At 30.8% G+C, this 15,689-nt stretch overlaps 1 long non-coding RNA gene across 1 annotated transcript in view; it reads left to right on the top strand.

Annotated features, from left to right (window-relative positions):
* The window catches only part of LOC124530234, a 31,367-nt gene extending 18,933 nt beyond the window's left edge, over positions 1–12,434 (top strand). The window contains exon 3 of the long non-coding RNA XR_006966462.1: positions 12,382–12,434. This is a non-coding gene — a long non-coding RNA (uncharacterized LOC124530234). The remainder of the gene's footprint in view (positions 1–12,381) is intronic.
* Positions 12,435–15,689: the final 3,255 nt, after the last annotated feature.

Below are 15,689 nucleotides of genomic sequence, written 5' to 3'. Positions count from 1 at the left end.
ATAACTTCTTCATTTGTGATCTTTCAAACTTTATTGATATTAAAAATAATATCAATATTATTTTTCCATATCAATAAAATTGATTTTGAACTATATACTTGCTCTTTGTTTGTCGTTCTCATTAATGTTACACATTTCATCAATAATTTATTTAATATCTCAAGAATATATCCATTAATTCAAAGCATGTTTTCAAGTTTACATCAAGTAAATAATGTTTATGTACATACGTTATTTCAAGACTCTATATTTCTAAAGACTTTAACCATTATAAAGTTAAAAGTAGAATGTCATGAGTTCAAACAGCGACAGATGGTAATCGATTGGCACGTGATATCACGTCATACTCTTTTCCATAATCACGCCGCTTGAAATGTACAATAGTTTGATGTGATTGATATAAGATAAGAATAAAAGCTTACAGTTAGCAATAACAGAGTTACTTGCGAGAGTAACAAAGGACATTATGTAACATCGATCGCAGCCTTAATCGCAGTCCTTGATCAGATTTGCTTACCTGAGGAACCCATGTTTTTTTCTTTTAAAGGGTGGCCATTATAAAATTGTTGTAAAAAACATAACGGTTCTTCAGCCCAGCACACATTGCGATGACAAAAACACAATGACATTGAAACTATTACGTTTCCTGTGACAGAAATAGTGATTGTTTGTGGATTGGGGTCTAAATATGTGTTTTAAGTTTTTTAAAACAACATTGTTACAATTTTTAATAGATAGAAAAAAAATTGAGGCGATCTAACTTTGAGAACTAAGTGGCACTAATCACAGATTCTTATAAAACAATGAATATTTATATATTCTAATGATAGCGTCTTCAGATAAAAAAATAAATCATAATCTCTCATATTAGTAAACGTCACAGTAAAGACTGTTGCTACTAATTTAACAATAACGACTTACCGTTTTTAAAGTTCTAAATTAGTTATTAGGAAAACCCGCACAACTCTTCATCTCGTTTCGCTAATACTTTTGGTTAACAGAATAACAAAGAGTTTTATTATACGGTAGCTGATTGTTGAAAGAAAGGACAGTTCTATTCAAATAATCTTGTACAGTCCTTTACCTTGGTTACGGATTAAATTAGAACGGATTATTAACTAATTTATGATTCAGTAGAATGTTTATGAGGATTAAAGTCTTAAAATTTTATTTATGGGGATTTAATATTTCAAAGATGAATACTAGTCGGTTTGAACTGAATACTTAATTTGTTTGAAAAATTTTGAAAATGAAGATTTTAGCGGCTGTGATTTAACTACTTAAGAATTAAATACTTGCAAACAAAACAAACAGCTAATTTGCTTTGTATTGTATAATTTTTCAAGCAACAGATTTAAATCAAAATATCTCAGCGAACACAACTAGAATCGTGTGGGCTACAAATATTTAGTTGGTAAAAAATGTAGCGCCCAAACTCGGAACGGGCAGGACGCGATCAGCGATTCGGGTGCAACGTCCTCGGCCTTGAGACTAGATGAACTTACGTAACCGGCCATCAAGCCTCCACCGAAATATTCCTTAAGTTTTTGCAACTCCCACCATAATTGATGCCTTGAATCGCTAGGTATATAGGAGCTACACGCTTAAGCATATAAAAACCAGCTTGGGATGTATTTGTATTCGTATATTTGTCGGTTTAATTACGCCTGATAAAGTATTCTTCTGAATTACATGTTTTTACTTTGAATTAAAATGCTTTTTGTAGGGTATCCTATTTGAAATATATCATAGTTTATAATTAATTACTTCTTTAGTTCAATTATCTATGACTCAAATCTTTATAATCTGGTAAAATTATGAACATCAGTCATCTATTTTCAGTATGGGAATAAATTTAACATAAATTACTTTTACTGGTTTTATAAAATCTTATTCTAATGTTTAGTATACTTTATTTATTTAAATATTTTAAAATGGAATTCTAGTTTCACCTGGAAGGCGGTAATACAGCTACTAACTAGGTAGTCGACATACGCTGACCAATAATAAATAATAAGAAATGATGATAATATAGCACATGGTACATAGAGTTTATGATATAAACTTGAAGGTGATGTCATAACCAAAAGCGAGGCTTCACAAAAAGCGCCATTGTGTAAGTCGTGAGGCTAGTTGTGGCTGTGGACGTGCGTTGAACTCTTTTGAGTGCTACAGCTATTAGCCAATTACAAGAGGCTGACGACGTTAATGTTGGCTATCGAAAAATAATAGCTCTAAACTATGGTTTTAAATACATTAAATTACTTTTATTTTATTTCAGGGCTAAGAAGAAACACCGTAATTTTATATCTTTTTCTGTTCCAGCATGCATTATCAATTTTAAAGATTTGTGTTAGTCTATTTAGTGTTTTGAATAATAAAATCCTTTATCTAATACGTCACTAGTGCTATATACATTAAGATTTCTTAATGTATATTATTGCAACAAAACTCATCACGAACCAAAAAATCCTTATATTGTAAGTATCTGTTATGTACCTACGTATATAGTAGTATATTATTAGTATTAGTTAAAACAAACAAAAGAAGAACGCTATTAAAAAAGTCTGAACCAATCTTGGCAATAATTATTCAATGTATAAATTGTATATTCCTATTTTTAGTAAATTATGTTTTTAGACTTCGAACTTGTTACAGTATAAACACTTTTCAAGTATTTTCACGATGAGACGATATTACGAGGCTTATGCTGTGAACATTGTTTTGTGTTCGCAGGTAATAACTATATCAAGTACCCGCATCGCTGCGAGGTTTTTATCATTTGTTTTTACTCATGTAGCAATTGATAACAAATTTAACTGACAAAAGTAATAATCGGTCTGTGAATGTTAAAATATTATTCTACCATTATTGAAAAAAATAATAATGTTGAAATCATTTAGATAGTGCATTACTTTCCTGCGTTATTTAAATATATGAAGTAGTATCAACTTGTAAATTGGGTAGGGTTATAGGTAGGTTGGCTGGGTAAAGAAAATATTTCACAAGTAAAGTGAAAAGGAAGTCGCTTGAAAAGTTGAATCAGAAATTCATCACGATTATTCAATACGGGTTGATAAAAAGAGATTGAATAAGGCTTAATTTTTTTCGAAACACGTAAGATTCCTCATGACAATTTTCTTCAAAATAACTTAATTGTTATTTTTTTAAAGTTAAAGTTTTCCAAAATATTGAAAACATAAAGAAGGCAGGCGTGAATATAAAGATTGTAAATAGCTCTGATAAATAATTATTTAAATTGAATTTTAAATAAACATGAAGCATATAAAAATCTAGTAACTCTAGTTTGAATTTGTTGAGCAAATTGTGGTTAAAATTTGCGTGTTGATCTCATTATCATCTTGAATCTCAATTAAATTGTTTATCTACTGATAAAAAGTGCACTCAAAAGTGTCTATGACGTTATTTAAATAAATAAAATATATCTGCGACTGATTGTTCTAGTAGTTTGATTACTCCTATTTTCAAATTGTGTCAAAAAGTTTGTTCTGAAAGAAGTGAGAATACATAAGCCTGTTGAACATTTATAACCTTTTTTTACTTTGATTTTTATACCTACCTTATTTTTTGACGTAGAAAACTTTTTCGTAAACATAGTTAAGGAAATAAGTATAAACAAGAACTTTACAATTTATCATAATAAGTACAATGTATCTTATAATAATATTATTTTTTATGTTTTTTTTTTAGATTTTTATTTGTCTTAGTAATATATTTACATTTAATAAAAAGTCATGAAACATAGAGCAAAATTAAAAGGTATCTTTGAATAAATAGTTTTTAAGTCATGTAGCTATAGATATTCGTATGTAATATTTCGTTGTATTTTCAATTCACTTTCCGTGCCCTTAAACGTTAAATTAACGCTTAAAATTGTAAATAATATCGTGTACATGTTTTTTTTTTAATTTATTTATCCTTATTTTGTACTGAAACATTTCACGCACACTAAAACATCTTATAGGTACGAGCATCGCTCGTACTAATTTCACGTCAATATTTTAACGTGGAGGACGCGCCAACGTAATTGAATTGATCATTTACTAGGAATTAAAAACATTATGACCGAAAACATATTCATTTAAACTTCTAAAAAGGGTTAGTCTTTTATTTGAATATTTTACTATGTTTAAAAGGTTACAGTCGTATTATTAGAAGAAGACAATACATGCATATACGAATTCTCTAGCATCTAGGTTAAAAAAAAAATAGTAAATATAATTATAAAAGCACCTCATTAAAAGTGTCGTATAATATTTACACAATTTAATACACAATTATTTTTAGCACATTCCTACTTGCAATTTTATAAAACAAATAAATTTACATATCTATAGTAAACTCCATCTAACACATTCCAAAAATATTTTGACACTCAACATTCTTCAGTTTAATGAAATAATAAACGTTTATTTATCTAAATAATATATGCTTCGTATGTGTTCACCCTTAAAGTTCTAAGATTCTATTTCTAAGCTTGTTTCGCAATGAGCGTTGGCAATAGCTCCTCGAGTGTGCAGTCAGAGTTCGATCACCCGCAGATCAATACAAAAAACATGTTTGATTTGTGTATACTAGCAATCGCTAGTTGACATTCAAAGTTGCTCCTCGGTGGATAAAAAACGTAGTTAGGTTGGGCGGTTATCGTCTCGGTACCTGGGTCACTTATAGATTACACGTTGTTTTGTCGTTTGATACTTATCCTTAAAACATAATTATGTTTTAATTACATATTATATGTACATTACTACATTCAAAAAGGTCTTTTGAAACCATGTTTTAACGATTTTAAAGATTGTATTACGTATAAAGATACCATAGGTTCAGGATGTAGATACATAAAGAACAAAAACGGAAAACGCAGATTTTATTCTATTTCATCAATTAAATAATATTAGAATCGATTATATTCTTAATTTGTTCAGATCGTTTGACGATTTTATTCACATACTGAGCAATGATAATTTTTTTTTAATTTTACTAAAGGATGAAACATCTATTTTTGTAATTTATATAATAAAATCTACAATGTTTTTAAGGTATATGTGAGCCGGCGAGCGTATGGGTCACCTGATGGTAAGTGGTCACCATCGCCCATAGACAATGTAGCTGTAAGAAATATTAACTATGCATTACATCGTCAATGTGCCACCAACCTTGGGAATTAGGAGGGTATGTCCCTTGTGCCTGTAGTTACACTGGCTCACTCACCCTTCAAACCGGAACGCAACAATACTAAGTACTGTTAGAATAATTGATGAGTGGGTGGTACCTACCCAGACGGGCTTCCATAAAGCTCTACCACCAAGTATAATATATAAATATTATAAATAAACAACGTAAGAAATAAAATAAGGATAAATTAAAAATATGTATTTACGACTATCAAACTACACGCACCGCCTAGCCTATCTTCAGGTATCATAAAAATTTAAAATATATATATTCGAAAACCCCAAATTTAAATGCTCCATGTTCTAATATTCCATTACGAGTTTCAATCGTCAATTCGATTTCCAGCTTTGTGTAATATCTTTGAATATCAGAGCTTTTTTTATTTTATCTTTTATACGATGATGATTTAAAAATGCATTAGTACTTGTATAAAATTAGTACAATAATAAAAATTAAAATATTTCAAGGAAACGTTCACGTTTAATGAGCTTCTTATTACCTAGTAGTTACTTCCTCCTTGTGGATGTTGTATAAAGAGATACATATGAATCTTTCGACTTTAATGGTCTCCGACTACTGGGTATGAGCCTAATAATTGACGCCATTACGACAGGCACAAGGCCGACAGGCCTTTAGAATACAGCTATATCGTATTATCTTTATTAGGTCGTCAGTCTAGGTTCGTTAGTGTTTTGTCTTCTTCTCCGAGAACTTATCTGATCGAGGACCTTTCCCCATTGATTATTATCACTCATTTGAACAACTGCTTATTGCCAGTTCAGTAAAGTCAGGAAATTAGAACATTGTGGCAATTTGTTGAATTTATTTTCAAAATCCAAAGTTGCAAACGCTACTAACTAAGCAGTCAATTTTAAAGACATTTTATTTATTAAATTATTAAATTAATGTCGAGTCTGAATGTCATAAATGATGTTTTTATTAATTAAAATTTTACATATGGAAATGTTTATTTGACGTAGTTCTAATGTTAATATTTTAAGAGAACATCGCACAACATACAACTCACTCTGCACAGTACTCATAGATACAGGCTCTTCTTATATTATTGTAACTTCATTAAGGGCGAAGGATACAAAAATTTGCCGTTATTACCTTATTTTATAATAATACCGTTGGCAGTCCAGGTCAATATAATATTTAAAAGAAAAAAAATATTAAAAGTTTTTTTAAATCATTTTTGGCACTTGAATGACATTGATGATGGCAGAGGTTGGGCGCATTTTCGAAGAGATAATCGAGCACTCGATTGAATGCGGAAACGCAGCTCGTATTCTTGTCAGCATTCCGCGCAGTCATGATTTGTGCAATCATTATCTTTTGAAAATTCGATCTTCATATGTTTAATTTTATGTAATGAGAATCTAATAATATTATACAATGTCGCTTTTTGCTACGATTTTTATCTCCGCTAACTTCATTTAAAACACTAAACGGATTTTGATGCGTTTTTCACGGAAAAGACCAGTAACCAAAAACTCTTTGTTATTTATAATTTTTGAAAATTAAAAAGTATTGACGGATATTTTGAGCTATGATTTTTTTATTTAAATTTTAATAGCACGTGTCTATTCTTCTTTCAAACTAAGACATTTTTTTCATTAATTAAGCATCTTGCTTCAGATAAATTTGTTATTTACCATGATCATTTTATACGAATTAAAAAGATATATACACTATATAGTTCGGATAAATAAATCAGAAATATCGAATATTTATCTGGCTACGTTTTGACTCTAACATCAGATAAGTTGTTAGGAGTGTGAGTTTAGGTTAGGTGGAAGTATGAAATGAAACAACAACAAATTGGCATTAGTATGACTATCACAAGTAGGTTCCATGTAGTAAATCAAAATCCTGGATATATTTACATACTTCTATACGGGATTGGTGTTATTAACACAGAGGATATGCAGTATCTGAATAATATAGCCTTATATAGGCTATTATGATAGCCTGTTTATGTCCCAATTTCGGACTAACGCCTTTGTAGCTTAATCTTCTAAACTTCTCCATTGCGGTTTATTGGATACTCGTTGTAGTGATCAACTCACGATGTTGTACTTTGAATTCGTGTTCAATGAATTATAAACACAAATTGAGCACAAAAATTTCGGTTGTACTTGCTTGGGTCTGAACTCCAAAACTTCGGCTATGATTCACCGCTCATATCATATCACGGCCGAAATTTGGAATTAATTTAATTTCATTTCAAACACTAAGCACGAATTTTCAGGTGAAAGAACATTGCTTACAATTTAGCATGTATCTGGAAAAATACATTTACCATTATTCTTTTTAATGCGACTAGTTATACTAAACACAAACGAATGCCTGTTATACTGTCTGTTATAATCTAAGAGGTCAGAAAATAAGCAGCAAGTCATGACTTACACAGTTACAATCCATAATGTTATGGTACTTATACCATAACTCTGCTAACCTATCATTAAGTGTATTTGTTTGGATTTATATAATTCTTGTGTACACAGTTGTTGAGTGTAATCGGTAACATCAATTTTCCTTTATTTTATGTTCACTTAAAATATTTTAAATTGTTGTTGGTTAATTGTGAAATTATTAAAAGTCAAAAATATAATTATTAATAATAATTAAAATACATATATTTGTACATACCTATGATTCAGAAAGTGTTGTTATTAACTGAAACTGAATACATGTTCACTCAAATAATTATATTGAATTACGTTTAAAAATTAACTGATTACATAGAAAACCAGAGTCATCAGAGAACTGCTAGCATGTGAGAATATTGTTGTGAGCATTCAGTTTAAAATTCTGAATGTGATAAAGAAAACCCTTTTAAAACCTCGGTTCAGTCGTGTTTTGAACAATTTCGAGTAGATCTACCATAAATCGAATCGAAATCTATCCGTAATTTTAGATCGTTGAGAAGTAATATCTTTTTTATTCGACAATATATATCTGCAAAATTCGTATAATTGAGATATTTCGGCATTAAATCCATAAAATTCAATGACATGACAGTTTAACGGGCGGCAATGTCTGATGTTTACGGGGTCAGAAAGTGCGTTAATAATTTCAATTTATAATAATTTCGTGTAGGAGTACGGTAGACTTAATTTAAAGAAAAAATATACATCGACGTTTTTGAAAAGTTACAAATTATATGAAAACAAAAGGATATACAATATTATGTTTATGTTTAGTTTTATTAATTTTATCCGAGCTAGCCGGGTTTTTATTGATTACTATGAGACATGTTAATATAATGTATTTGTTGTAAAAACAGTATGTAATGATAATCAGTTTATATTTTATATATTCAAAGAATCAACAATTTGAAGATTCATTAACTTATATAAACATAAAACAAAATAGTTTTTATTTGTTTTAAGCCCTAATAGTGATAATCGATGAGTACTATGCAATTAGACATTCTTTTTTACTCCACAATTGTTATTATATACCAAGGAAGCAACGAGTTTAATAATTTACCTAAGATGAATGAAGATGTTAATTTCCTTGTGCCAATTTTTGAGTTATTTAAGCTCGAAATATTAGCTTGAAAAAAGTGAAATAGATTTTTCTAACTTCTGCTACACATAAAGAAACCAAAAAAAAAACACAGTAATGCTATAGTATAACATAGTACAGTAAATAATATCGGCATTCTTATTAAAAAAGTGACAAATTGTATTATTTGACTGCAGGATTTTTTTAAAGAATTATAAAAGTTATCTGTAATGACATATTTAGAAAATATTTAATGTGATATAAATATATTTCTGTTGCATTGTTAGTTGCTATAGAAGTTTATCTTGTATAAAAAAAAAAGCCCTGAGAAGACATTGACCCGATTTTAGAAAAATTGTCATATTTGAATCCAATTTTTTTAGGGATTCGTATATTATTGATTTACCATATAAGAAATACATTATATTTGCATAAAAATAATTACGAGAAACTACTAGGGTGTTGCCTAGTTTTCTATGCGATGCTAGAGCGCACGGCGGCGCCGAGTGCGTCGAGTCAAGGTAAGTGTGCCGACGGCCGGGTGTGACCTAGTGTAGCTCCCCCACCCTACTGCTGCGTTCTGCACTCGCAAAAGTTCAACGAACCTCCAGCAGAATTCTTACAGGCATACGCGACTGTTACATTACCGGAAAGCTGCTGCAATCATCTACATACGCAGTGACCGACGCGGTGACGTTGGCGGAAGATTCATTAATTTTGTTTTATCATCACCCTTCTCATATGATTCTCATTGAATTAAACAACTTCTTAATATAGTTATATGTATGATATATTTAATTTTAGAATGATAGTTAGGCTCATAAATAAAGCATTTGATATATATTTCTGTATATTCTACAAATAAGTACGTAGCTCGATAGAAATTTATACATTAAATACAGTGATAACATAAAATACCGTTTGCTGCAGTTGCGATTCTTGGATTTGTCGATGACTCGTATGGTAAACAGTATGAGTAAGATGGGGAAATGGGATTTTTACTCCGACGAAGAAATAATATTAATTTGTTTATTATGTCACAGAGCGGCCGAAGTTTCGTGAATCATGGCCGGTCGCCACCTTCTTTCGCTTGCGCATACGTATTTGGTTACACCGTTATTACTTTCTACGAAGACCAGTTGTGTTTTTATATCAATATATTTTACTAAATTCTTTTTACCCGACAATTACGAAAATCTAATTCACTTTTAAGATTACATGACATATAAACTATTCGTTTAAGAACCAAAGCCACTGGATGTACTTCTGCCAAGAAAGAACATATTTATTGTAATTTATTGAAAGTACAGTATTTTAATAACATCGTTTTGTAGCATTGTTTGGTTTTGTAGATAGGTTGCTAAAAATATTCGAGATCCTGGTCTTAAATCCTTATGTGTAATAATTCTAGCGATAAAGTAATAAAGGTTTGCCGGCCCTTCGGATTATGAGAGTGATGGATTTAATATTGCACCTTTGCTTGCGTACACGCTTATATATGCTTGCGTACACGCTTATGTATTATCATTAATATTTAAAAAATGCATACTTTTCATGTAAGACATGTAGTCAAAAGTTGATTTTTTAGTTCGGTATAGATGTACCAAATTGCAGTTTTAATAAATATGCCATATTTACAATAATATAGTGTTGCACATAATAATTTGTTGCATTGTGCTGATTGCTTTATATCATTGGACTCCTTATAAATTTTATAAATAACTATGTTAATATAACGAATTATTTTATTCGCTATTTTTCTATGTTAAAGTAGTCTATTTTACTATTTATAAATATAGTGATAGTATAGTTGTATGCTTTTCATAACCAGTTTAAAAAAATATATGATGGAAACTAGTTTGTGACTAAACGTGAGATCCAAAAACGGAAAATGAAAGGCTCTACGAATATCAGGTTAACGACCTTTAGCAAGATGCGAAAAATTCGCTGTAAACGTTATCAACGATTACTTAATAGTTAAAATTTCCAACAATCGGGTTTATTCAGCTTGTTTATACAATGTTTTGTTTTTAACGATCAATATACAGTATATTAATCGTCCTTTTGTCGAGGTACCGTTAAGTAATATTTTGTTTATGTAGAAAGTTACAGAGAAAAATGAACGTGCCTGTTGTGATATCCTTATGAAAAAGGACATTATATTGTTTTTTTTTATTCAGTTTTTTTACAAGGAAATTTACATCAACATCAACATTTTTATTTGTCCCCATTTTTGAATTGGTTTCAGTTTATGAAAATGAATTCAAATTGTATTCGAATTATACTGATACATTAGTGCAAAACATTAGTTTAGGCTTATTTTCTTTGATTTAAAAGTATGATTTATATCTTTAGTTTTTTTCTTACATATCTTACTTCTGTCAATCTTTTAGAAGTGTTAATATTATATCAGTGGATAGTGTGACGATCAGCGAGAGCGGCGTTCGGCGTAACGGCGCAATCGGGGCCGTTGAACGCGGGTGGCCTTATTGCCGCGAACTATCGCAAGCGAGAAACGCGTTGTACTTTCATTGTCATCTCGAGATGCATTGACACCCATGTGCCACGCCGTCATTAGTACTCAAAAGTAGCCTTGCATTCGTGTAAGTATTATCATATTAATGAACAAAATCTTGGTTGCGAAGGAGATAAAAGAAAATGTGACAAATGGACGCATCATGAAAGGTTCTTTTAGGAATTTATATGCCTCGTTCGAGAATGTTATGCGTCACAATTGGGTCTTAACAGAATGTCGTATTGCAAAAATGAGGAAAAAATCCTTGCGCGGTACTTGTAATTTTATTTTTAATTACTTATTAAGTTACATTCTACGGGGAAATTATACGATTTAAAAATAAAATAATTATATTAAAAAAATAAAGTTGTAAGGTAATGGATCTAAACGCAAAAGAGTTTTCTACGAATATTAAGTAACGTCCACCACCTTAAATATACACTGAAATATAATTAATAAATACAGTCACTTATCGTTAATAAATCATCAGATATTCATGTTAAATTAGAATTCTTCAAATTAACATAAATTTGGGAGTGAGCTACGAAACTACAGTAATGCATTGCTACGCAGCTACGCAGTCATTGACCTCGCGCTGTGTCAAGTGCACTACTACGCGCTTTCATTACTTTTGATTTAGAAGGTAATCAAATAATATTAATGTTCAAAATCAAAGTGTTATTGTATATTAGAGTGAATATTAAAACCTTATTTGCTTTTATTGAATAATAAATTTATTTCTATTGACTAATTTTATTACTATTTCAATGAAAGCCATAAAAGTTTATATTACATAATTATTTATTCATAAATAATTAAATTTACCTTTACCATCATTGTTCCCAAAACATCAATACGACGTTATAATACCATTAAACTATCTTATTTTACTTATAACAAATGTAACGCATATATAGATAATAGATGGAAAATACAAACTAAGTACTATATTTTGTACAAATTCTAACTTCAAGTTTGTAAGTGAAAACCACACCGTCGTGCGGACTTCATTCCACTTTTCCGCGGCATCAGTAATATAATGCGTCCAATGTTGATCGAGCTGCACATTAGCTACATTGAACTCTAAGTGAATGCCATTATGTTACACTGGGAGGGTGAAGGAGTTCTAATAAGATTGGTTGTTGTGTTCGCAGATGCGAGTGACGACGCGGCGCCGATGCATTTTCGCCAGTGCAGTGTGCAGTAGGTAAGTGTGTCAATGCACTCTAATCCCCCCTCCGTCTTTGCAATCACTTATGACAAGTTCAACCTGTCTAGTTTCTGGAAATAGTATGTGGGACAAGCCTGTCATGTCTAGTTGACTGATACGTCATAAACGTCACAATTTTCACAATTTATTTATTAACAATTAATTACCTTGTCAAAAATCGTATTGGTTTTAACATTTATAACATTTTTTTAAATTTGTTTCTAAAACGCTTATGTTACAGAGCAAATATAAACAGCAAATATCTGTGTTGCTGAATTGCAGGATGATTATCTTCCTCATTTAAATCATCTGACCAAATACATAGTTTTGTATTTAAATTACAGTTCGTCTTATAAATTATTAACAGGGTTAGGTAATATCTGCCTATGTCGGTGTTTTCTGTTTGTGATTGTGACTAAATAGGACAAAGAGTGAATATAGTTTGAAATAAAACACGAAACTGTTTTACAGTTATGCACGAACACATATTTTATACTGATAAAAAGTATATGCGTATTTTACCAAAGGTGTGAGACTTATTAATATATTTTAAAAAATATATCTGTAAAAAGGCATTTTTCTTAGCTTGGATCTGTCTGATAAAATATATTTTCGTTTAACATTATATATATCTGACGTGTATAACATTATTTCATATTCTATATAAGTTTATGGAATATAATTATAAATTACTCACGATGTAGACAGTATATTATGACAACGTCGGCAGACGAGTTCGATACCCTGTCTCGTTTTCATTAGCGTGCGCTACGGAGCGTGATTACGGCGGAAAAACTTTCTTACATTGCATTAATTATGATCGGAAAAAGTTGAAAACTTCTTACTTATTTTTGGGAAGTGGATTTCTATGATTGGTACCTGTATGGTTTATACAGTTGCTTAACTTTATTTACCACGAAAATCACGAGATGTTTTTCAAACATGTATTTTGTTCATGTACTTATGATTATGCCTTATTAAAAAGGAAGATATGGTTCTTCATTTCCGTATAATGGTATTACACGCTAATGCTCAAAGGGCTGGTAGACGATAGATAGCATAGACAGAGTGCGGCGTCAGAGCAGGTGGGCGAGCAAGCGCATCGTCGAGTTTCCTATTCGTATCTAGGCGAGTGACAGTAGTGGCTTGCGAAAGTGCACATAATTGGATCGGTGCTTTAGAAAGGGGGTTATGAGTTTGTAAGTGCAACGAACCCGCGTGCATTTCCTCGGGAAGATGCAGTTCAGTCGGCAATGGAAAGCGTCGATTCCAGGAATCGGCGATACATCGACAACTACCCGTCACGGCTCTCTCGCCACGCACTCGATATGGCGAAAAGTGAAAATAAATTAACACACTAGATAACTTATCTGTTAAGCATACTAGTCAATCACAATGCTATGGAAAAAATGAAATGATTTGTAACATCGTCGAGATTTCTACATAATAATGTAAGTTAAAATAACTTTTTCAAGTACAAGTAATAATTTATATCTAAACCGTAAAAACATTAGTTTTTATTAATGCATGTAAATATATATAGATCAAAATATAACTAAAACGATGTTCTGATTATAGACGTAATTGTTAAAAATTCAACCTTAAATTTTATTAAAGCCTTTGTATTACATTTTTTAAATTTGTTTAAGTAATACTTTTCACAAATTGATTTTTTCTCAATTCAAAAATGTAGCAATCGGCTTCATAATAGTTTGGGTACGATTCACCTGGCGAAATAGAAGAAGTTAATACGAATGAATAAAAAATAAACTATTCTACACATAAATGAAACAACTGTTAACTAATCGATATAACGGGGCCAAAGGGTTACACGGCCATATGTTCCATAGTCAAAATACCGGATATGGGTTAAGTAATCACAGACCTTTTTCTGCTTTTTCTGCATCCTTTATATTAACCCCTTTCATTAAAAAGTCCCGTAACAGAATACTTTGTTGCATAAAAAGTCGACATTTGCAAGATTTAGCGTTATGTTAATTGAATGTCTCACAATCGATGCCATTGCTTGAAGTTTTCGATCCTCATTTCAACTTTTTGCTAGACGTCGCATGTTATACGCAGCTGTTTATTATTAATTCAATGATGATTTAATTTCGAAAATGATCGTAACTGTTATTTAATTAAGCTTTAAAAATTACAAATAACAATTACATTTCAAGAAAACATTTTTATTCTTTTATCTTCTCATAACCGCAGAGGCTACCTTATATTCATGTTGTAAACTTAATGCACAAAACTACCTCTTATATTATTCTAAACCTCAGATTCGTCACAGTCTCAGGATTTATGATCTATCGTATATCATTCCTGCTTTTGTTTTGGGCGACGCTCTTATTCTGAGAAAGGGTATTATGTACTATTGGTCCCGGTTTACACTAGAAACTGTTACTTTGTAACGGAGTTTGCATGACAGCAAAAGTTTATTATTGTTAAAATCGTGACGTCACAAAGCATCATACAATACTGCTTTCCGTTATTTATACAAAGGAATAGTAAACAAAGGACCCTTAGTTTGACCACAAAGTAGCTGCTCACTGCACGCATAATATCTTCTAACGGGTCCTAAATCAATCTTGAAACAAAACAGTGGTCCTTACTTTAAGTTTTTGATAAGAATTTAATTAGTATCTTTAGTTTACTCAAGGTATTTTACTTGATCATATTTGTAGAAAAGTTAAAAAAAAATATACACATTATGAGCTGCACTAGTTATAATTTTGGTACTTATTTAAGGTAAATATTTAATCCAATTTAAAATAGAATTCTTCAAATACGTTTGAATTTGGAAAAGCAAAAATTTGTTATTGTGAAACGAAAAAAAAAAGTATTGTAGAGCTTAAAATACTGTTACAAAAATGAGCATCTAGAAAATGTTTGGGCATTACTAAAAGTGAACGCATGCCTCGGCTACCCTTACATAAAAAAAGTAAAAAGAAAGGACGAGTCCCGTTACTATTCCGGTATCCTGCTGCGTAACGATGTATTTAATAGACGAACGGGAGAGATTTAGGCGACCCTAACTTCTTGTGTGAGGAATTTTAAAAGGCTTTCATAGCTTTGTATAATATATTCACTACTAGCTGTTACTTATGACGTTGTCCGTGTAAATGACATGGTCAGTCAAACTCTTAGCCTAGTTAATAAAGGTTCATGTACATTTTTAGATTGGTTGTTTCTTAGAATTATTATATGTATAAGTAAAATACTTCTTCAGAACAATCATATAACTCA

This window comes from Vanessa cardui, chromosome 6 (genome assembly GCF_905220365.1).
Source record: "Vanessa cardui chromosome 6, ilVanCard2.1, whole genome shotgun sequence".
In the NCBI taxonomy this organism is placed as follows: Eukaryota; Metazoa; Arthropoda; class Insecta; order Lepidoptera; family Nymphalidae; genus Vanessa; species Vanessa cardui.
The sequence above is the reverse complement of the archived record's forward strand: the minus strand, read 5'-3'. Positions and strand labels throughout refer to the sequence as shown.